Below are 7436 nucleotides of genomic sequence, written 5' to 3' on the forward strand. Positions count from 1 at the left end.
CCGTCACATCTCATACTCGAAGGCTATTGGCTCGAGGTTTAGTCATTCTTTGACAGGATGAAACAGTCCACAGAGCTACCCGGTTCACTGATCTGCGCATGCGCTGCCAATAGCGCCGCGCTGCTCTGGAGGGAGGAATTTCAGTGAACGAGAAATATGAGTCAACGAGAATGATTCGTTCACCTAAAAGATTAGTTCAAAAAGAACGATTCGTTCACGAACAAATCATCACTAGTGTAGTAAGAACTCTAGCTGCTGCATTTTGGACCATCTCGAGTTTGTTTATTAAGCGTGCAGAACAACCACCCAATAAAGCATTGCAATAATCTCGACTATGCATTCCGTTAGTTTTTCAGATTGGTATGTTTCGCCGGGCCACGAACAAATATAGAGCTGAGTATCATCAGCATAACAGTGAAAGCTAACACCGTGTTTCCTGATGATATCTCCCAAGCGTAACATGTAAAGCGTGAAGAGTAATGGCCCTAGTACTGAGCCTTGAGGTACTCCATACTGCACTTGTGATCGATATGATGCCTCTTCATTCACTGCTACGAATTGATGGCGGTCAGATAAGTACAATTTGAACTATGCTAATGCACTTCCATTGAGAGGAATAATCAGGAACATTATTACTGCACTCTTCATCACCTCACACTTACTGCTGTCATCTGAAACAAACTAGCAGGTCCTGGAGACTTCCCTACTTCAGTTTTTAATGCGTCTCAAAGGCCCCACTATTACAGAGATTTTATTATTATTACTATTATAGAGAACATTGTGTGTTAATAAACTGTTTCTTTGATTCGAATGTTTCTCTATCCAGTGCTTTTTTTCACTTCAGTGATGTGAAAGTCATTATGCAGCACAGACAGCATCTCTCAAACCCTAATGAGCTGACTAACGTGACCTAGACAGCGTCTCTCGAACCCTAGTGCGCTGACTGACGTGACCTAGACAGCATTTCTCGAATAGAGTCAGTGCAAGTCTAAAAGAGGCAAGTATGTTTTAAAGAATAGAATTAGAATAGAGAGTGTTAAGAGTTAGAGGGTCAAATAAAGGTGGAACAGATGTGTTTTTAGTCGTTTATTGAAGATGGTTAAGGACTGCTGGGATTGAGTTGGGCAGGTCATTCCACCAGGAGGGAACAGTTAATGAAAAAGTCAGTGAAAGTGATTTTGTGCCTCTTTGAGATGAACAATAAAGCGCCGTTCACTTGCAGAACGCAAGCTTCTAGAGGCACATAACTCTGAAGTAATGAATCTAGGTAAATGGGTGCAGAGCCAGTGGTGGTTTTGTAGACAAACATTAATGCCTTGAATTTAATGCGAGCAGCTATCCCAGACAGCAACATAGTGTTGGCCCAGATCCGGCCCAAATCTGGCCCATGTGAAATCCATGCGGGCCAGATGTGGGCCGGATCTGGGCTGAAACTGTCTGCTGTCTGGGATTGGTAGCCAGTGCAGATTGATGAACAGAGGTTTTTATTTTAAAGATTAAGCTTTATCGATTCTTCACGAGTTATACTATATGCTTAAACCACAGGTCAACACTGTTGTGTTGCAAAGAATTCAGCATCATTCAGCAATTTCATTTATTTTAAGAATGACCCTCTTTCTCTCAATTGTTATAGTTTATTGCTTATATGTGTGCCTACCCAGGCAGTATTGTTTTGAAAAAACATAAAGTAGATCCAGATTATTATTATTTATGTATTTTTCTGCTCAGGACAGGAGCAGTGCTTTGGTTGTTCAGCAGTCTTCGCAGCTGGAATAATGATCTCCAGATGGCGCCACTTCATCATCAAACACTGCTGAAAATAAACCAGATTAATAAATTCGAGTAGAACATTTGCTCTGACGAATATAACATTTTCCTAACAACACAAAGAAATCGATCATATATTTCATTTGGAAAAGTCATATTCATTTGAATGAAGTAAAACTGATGGCATATTTAGGACTAGTCAGTTCAGTTAAAACCTTGTGTTAAATTGTGATGTCTCATAGCAACATAAATATGAACAGGGACATTCAAAAAAATAAATGCACAATAGGAAAGAGCAGGTGTAAACAGTTGTGCGGGTCAGTGATCGGCAGCAGTGTGAAACACAGCGGTTCCTGCTGTGACTGACTCTCGAGCCGCTGGGAAACACCCTGATCAAGACCACACAGAGCAGCTGCGCCTATTGGCTGCTTCCCTCTGACGTCACGACACAGTGGCGTTTCTGTCGCGTCGCGTCTCGAGTATGGTCGAAGGAGCGCGAGCGCGTCGGTGCTCATCACTCGGTTCTTGCGCGCTTCGGTGAAACTATTCGAACGAAAGAGACGCTCATTTCAGCGAATCCCATGTGTTTGGATCGAACGCAAACTTTTGATTAGAAGTGGTAAGTTGTACTTTTTGTAAATCTCTCTGCATTATATAAACTGCCTCAGAGTGTGAGTGTGTGTGTGAGTGTCGGTGTCAGTGTCACTGTGAGTGTGTGTGTGAGTGTGTGTGTGAGTGTCCAGGACCAGGTCTTATATGTAGCAGTGTGTCTCTTGCAGGCCCGGTTCTTGACGGCTATAGAAGGGTGGGCTGGCAGATATCCTGGGTGGGCATTTTTTAGTCGTCATATCATCACATAATCTAGAAGATATTTATACTGTACATATTGCTATATTGAATATATTATATTTACACTGAAAAAGCTTTCATGGGCAGTCTAGAAAATCATGCACTTTCACCGCAAAATAAACTTGTTTTTCCCTTTATTGAATAGTAAAAAAAGCCCTCTTTGTTCTCTTTCTCTGGATCATTGTTTCTACACTGGTGACTCTTTTCAGCTAACTTTTTTATTTAAACAAGGCTGTAATCATGTCTAGAACACTGGAGGGACCAATTGTTTTGAGGAAAATATAAAGACCAGACCACTATGGTAATAGTATTTATTTAAAGGAGTTAAATGGATTTAAGGGAATAAATTAAAAGAAGACAAAAAAAAAAACAGTAAAAGAACAAGAATAAGAATTTTTGTAATCAACCTGAGCTGCAAATAATATTTTTATTTTAAAATATGCACCCATTCAATTTCAGTTGTATTGTTGAAAACGCAAAAAAATGCTATTGTCGTCATAATCAATTATAACTTATATGAATCATGTAAATGGCAGACCTACTTTCCATTCAAAACCGTGGAATTTGACAAAAAAAAAAATTGAACAGTTTGCATCACTGGATATTGTTAGTCGTTTATGTCGGGGAACGCTACGTTTCTTATACAGTTTTTTTATGCAGTCTTATACAGACTGTTGTAACGAACGCAACTTTCATCGCACAAGCTCTTTTCTTTCAGTTGTCATTCTTACATTCAGCATTAACAGCAAGCCAAAAGGGGTAAGCTTTCAACTGAACTGTATAGCCTACATGCATTTTAGATGCTTATGATTATGCTCTTGCCCCGTCCATGCAATGAATGCACGTTATTATATGAGCGGGATTTTTAGAACATTAAAATTGCTCAGGTAATTTCAGTGGTAGGCTATGATACATATTCATATATCCTATTAAACGCCCCGCAACTCGCAAACTCCCCGTGATAGTACGCAAATATTTCTGCCTGTTTTCACTCGCTGTCAGCCTCTGCTTTTCTGCTACAGACTGAAGCCGCGTGAATTCAGCGCGCCTTGCTTTCAGCTGATAAATGAATAATGCTGCAATTTTCTGGTGTTATTGTATTATATATTGTATTTGTTGGGGCAGTCTACAGCTATATCTTAAACTTCTCAAAATACAGTCCGCTTCAGATTGGTTTTAATCACTGCATTAAAAAAAATGAAAGCAATCTTTATCTAATTCTGATTGCCCTTCCCATGTCTGGAGCCGGCCCGGTCTCTTGTATGATGCCTGTTACCAAATGATTATCATATTACACGTCTGTTTGTTAAGGCGAGTGGTCAGATGCTCCATCTGCTTGCAATAAAAACAGCATTATTCCCATCATAATTACAGGGTTTGTCATAGACCAATGTTTCTGAGATAAAAATAAGTAGCGGAGAAAGTTTTGCATCCTGTGGCGGCTGAACGTGGATCTAGTCTTCCTCTCAGCTGATGATCTGATGATGTCCAGAAAGGCTTGACCATGTCACTCTGAGTCCAGCTCTGGAGCAGGAGTGTCAGGCTCAGTCTCTGTGTTACGCTGTCCTCAAGAGACAGACCAGAAATCTACCGCCTTGTTCAGTTTGTGTTCAATTTGCCTATAGGCCTGCACTGTTTTAGGTACGGTGACAATAACAAACTCCATCTATTTATATCTTGGAAGTCTGTTTAATCATGGTAGTTTTAAACTTTTATTAAGAACTGGGCTGAATGCAGCATCACCTTCCTGTTTCCATGGCGATCAAGCTAGTCGCCATTTGTAGTGACATTTGATGCTGATGTATCGATTTCTTATTATTCAAAATATTGTTAACTAGATTGTGAAATATATGTGTAACTAAATGTATATTGTGTTTTAATACTTCTCTAATGGTCGTGTTGGTTGGTTGTACAGTTTGGCGGGCGATGGGCGCCTCCATGTTCGTGTAACCGTGACTCCTGACTCATTCACAACACAAATATCTCCACTTTTCTCTAAAGACATGAAAAGGAGAAGAATAGTGTGATTAACGTGAATAAAACTCATCCTCAAATTATGTTTGAAATGTGTGTATTGTTTTTTACAAACTGTGAATGCTTTTACTAGTATGCCGATGAATTTGAATGCCTGAAACCTAAAATAAGCATGATGCAGTTAAAACAGTGAAAACACCCATGGGCCTTGAGTTTGACATCTTCTCTAAAATGTGTCCTAACAGATCCAGATGGGTTTATGTGCTGTTGTGTTTGTTCAGGACCGGTGTATTCGTCTTGTGAGAAAGAGAATGAATATAAGTGCGTGTGTTTCCTGCTGAAACGGACAACAGCGTTTGGAGTTGAGCTGTGTTGATTGACAGGGACACATGTTGTGTTTATTGGCCAGTTCGAGAGAAAGGCTGACGACCTCCGTCTGCTTTACGAAACATGAGCGATGAAAAGGCATGGATGCAGTTATTTTGGTGGCTAAACTCATTTATAGGAGTTTCCCATTCAGACGCTTCGCAGTGTTCAAAGAAAGTTTAGCGTGATCGTCCCCTATTACTCGCACGCAAAGAGACACTCCTGTGCACACTATGCACACTACATAGGGCACCAACTACATTCTCATCTCCCTAGGGGCCATCATGAATTAAACTGTGTAATGCACACCTAGCCATGGATTATGCATATTGTTCATTGAATGATGGATCAAGTACGACGTACTTCAAGTACACTAAAAAAAAGAAAAAAAAAAGGTGTAGGATTTACTTTGATACAAGTTCCACACAGAAATGACTAGTTTCGCAAAGAATTACAAAGAATCGGCAAGTAACACAGTGAACAACAACTTCAAAAACAGATTTTTAACAGTCAAGCTCTTCTCAAGAGAGGTGTTCATCATGTCTAGTAATGACATTCATACTCTTAGTCTTCATCCAGGGCATAGACGTGTCTGCACGTTAATATTTCAGAGAAACCTTTCCACTGTTACATTTCACAACCGCAACGATGCTCTGTATGAATACTGTGGAGGAATGTATGTCAGTCTTTTCCTCTTCCTCTCTCAGATTAAGAGTGTAGTGTTATATTTCTCCCTCGAGTGTTCAAGGGCTCTTGAAGTGGCAGTAGACATGTATCTGTAGACACAACAGTGGTTTCCCGCCTCACTCTGACAGACAGAGCATGTGACTCTCCTCAAGCACTGACACCTGTGCTCACTCCAGTGTTTCACTTGAGTCCGATGCTGCGGCTCAGTGTGCCTACTTATACTACGCCCTTAAAGTATGTACTGTTTTGGTGAAGAAAAAGTACACACTTTTGAGTGTGTAGTAGAAGAGTAGGCAAGCTTTGGGACATACTATCACGTCTTTAACGGACGCTCTGTCGCATATGTGATTCTATAATTGGAGATACATTTGGCATTGCAGAAAGTTAAGAAAAAAAACTTTTCACTAACAGATTTTTTTTTTCAGTATCTTATTGAAAACATATTTAATTTTAATAATTCAGTGCTTGCCAAACACAAGTTACTTCCTTTTTTTACTTTTAATGAAAAAAACAGATGTCTTTATGATATTGTTTGTCAACTCTGTTACGGACAAAGTAGCCAATGTGTAGGAATAACAATAAATCATAACAGGAAAAATCCTTCTTGTTTCATCAGACAAACAGTCCTTACATTCCATCACTTCATATTTCACCTATGCATACCTTAAAAATTAAAAAAAGACCTATGTCTTCACAGAACCGTCCACTTGGAGCAAATATTTTTCATCTGAAAATGTATTATATACAATATCCAGTTAAAAAAAGAAATGTTGTTGAAATATTAAAATAGTTCATAAACAGAGTTGACCCTTTAAGTAACAGCATTGTAACGTGACAGAATTGTCCGATGGACTGTCAATCCTGTTACACTATTGTCAGCATTGCTACTCTACCTTGGTAACAGAGTTGGTGACAGTAACAGAATTGACTATTTTCTTTATTTTTTGCCAAAAACTCCACTTGCTAGCATAAATGCTAAGAGCACATGGCACTAATGAAATCATGATTAAAAGACTTTTAAATAACACAAAGTGTGATCAATGAAAAAAATCTGTTTTCCTTTGATATTGACAGAATTATCTGGTGGACTGTCAATTCTGTTACACTATTGTCAGCATTGTTACTCTACCTTGGTAACAGAGTTTGACGGTAACAGAATTGAAAAATTTATTTGATTTTTGCAAAAACTCCACTTGCTAGCATAAATGCTAAGAGCACATGGCACTAATGAAATCATGATTAAAAGACTTTTAAATAACACAAAGTGTGATCAATGAAAAAATCAGTTTTCCTTTTGATATTGTGGTAACAGATTTGACACATAACTCTTGGTGTAAGAACTTTTAGATTCAAATATTTTCTCAGAGAGAGCACATAGACTTTTCAGTGCGTCAGATCTTAACAGTGAGGGAAAGTGACATCATTTCCTGTATCTTACACAGTTGTGGGAGATAATTCCACTCATTAAAAGGCAAAGTATCAATGTAACAGAGTTGACGCAAGATTTATGGACACACATTTTTATAAGAAAAAGTTTTTTTTTTAAATTTTTTTTTTTTAATAATGTTGTAGAATTAGGTAAATTACTCTATAGGGCTTTTATAAATAAAATGAATGAAATATTACAAAAAGAAAAGTACAATAAAATATTTTGATTACACAATGATACATGATGGAAAAAATGCACTGACTAACAAGAAATCATGATTTTCAGCTATTTAAGACAATTTTTGCAAAAATATTAAATTGTTATGGACTGTAACGTCTTGTAATTCATAACAATGAGTAACACA

At 38.3% G+C, this 7436-nt stretch overlaps 1 protein-coding gene across 1 annotated transcript in view; it reads left to right on the forward strand.

The window, feature by feature from the left end:
• Positions 1-2259: 2259 nt before the first annotated feature.
• Positions 2260-7436, forward strand: part of LOC107673753 (multiple epidermal growth factor-like domains protein 10) — a 65943-nt gene continuing 60766 nt past the window's right edge. Inside the window, exon 1 of the mRNA XM_016467524.1 lies at positions 2260-2386. The gene's annotated coding sequence lies outside the window, so the exon portion shown is untranslated. The remainder of the gene's footprint in view (positions 2387-7436) is intronic.

This window comes from Sinocyclocheilus anshuiensis, unplaced genomic scaffold (genome assembly GCF_001515605.1).
Source record: "Sinocyclocheilus anshuiensis isolate Anshui unplaced genomic scaffold, SAMN03320099.WGS_v1.1 scaffold837, whole genome shotgun sequence".
NCBI lineage: Eukaryota > Metazoa > Chordata > Actinopteri > Cypriniformes > Cyprinidae > Sinocyclocheilus > Sinocyclocheilus anshuiensis.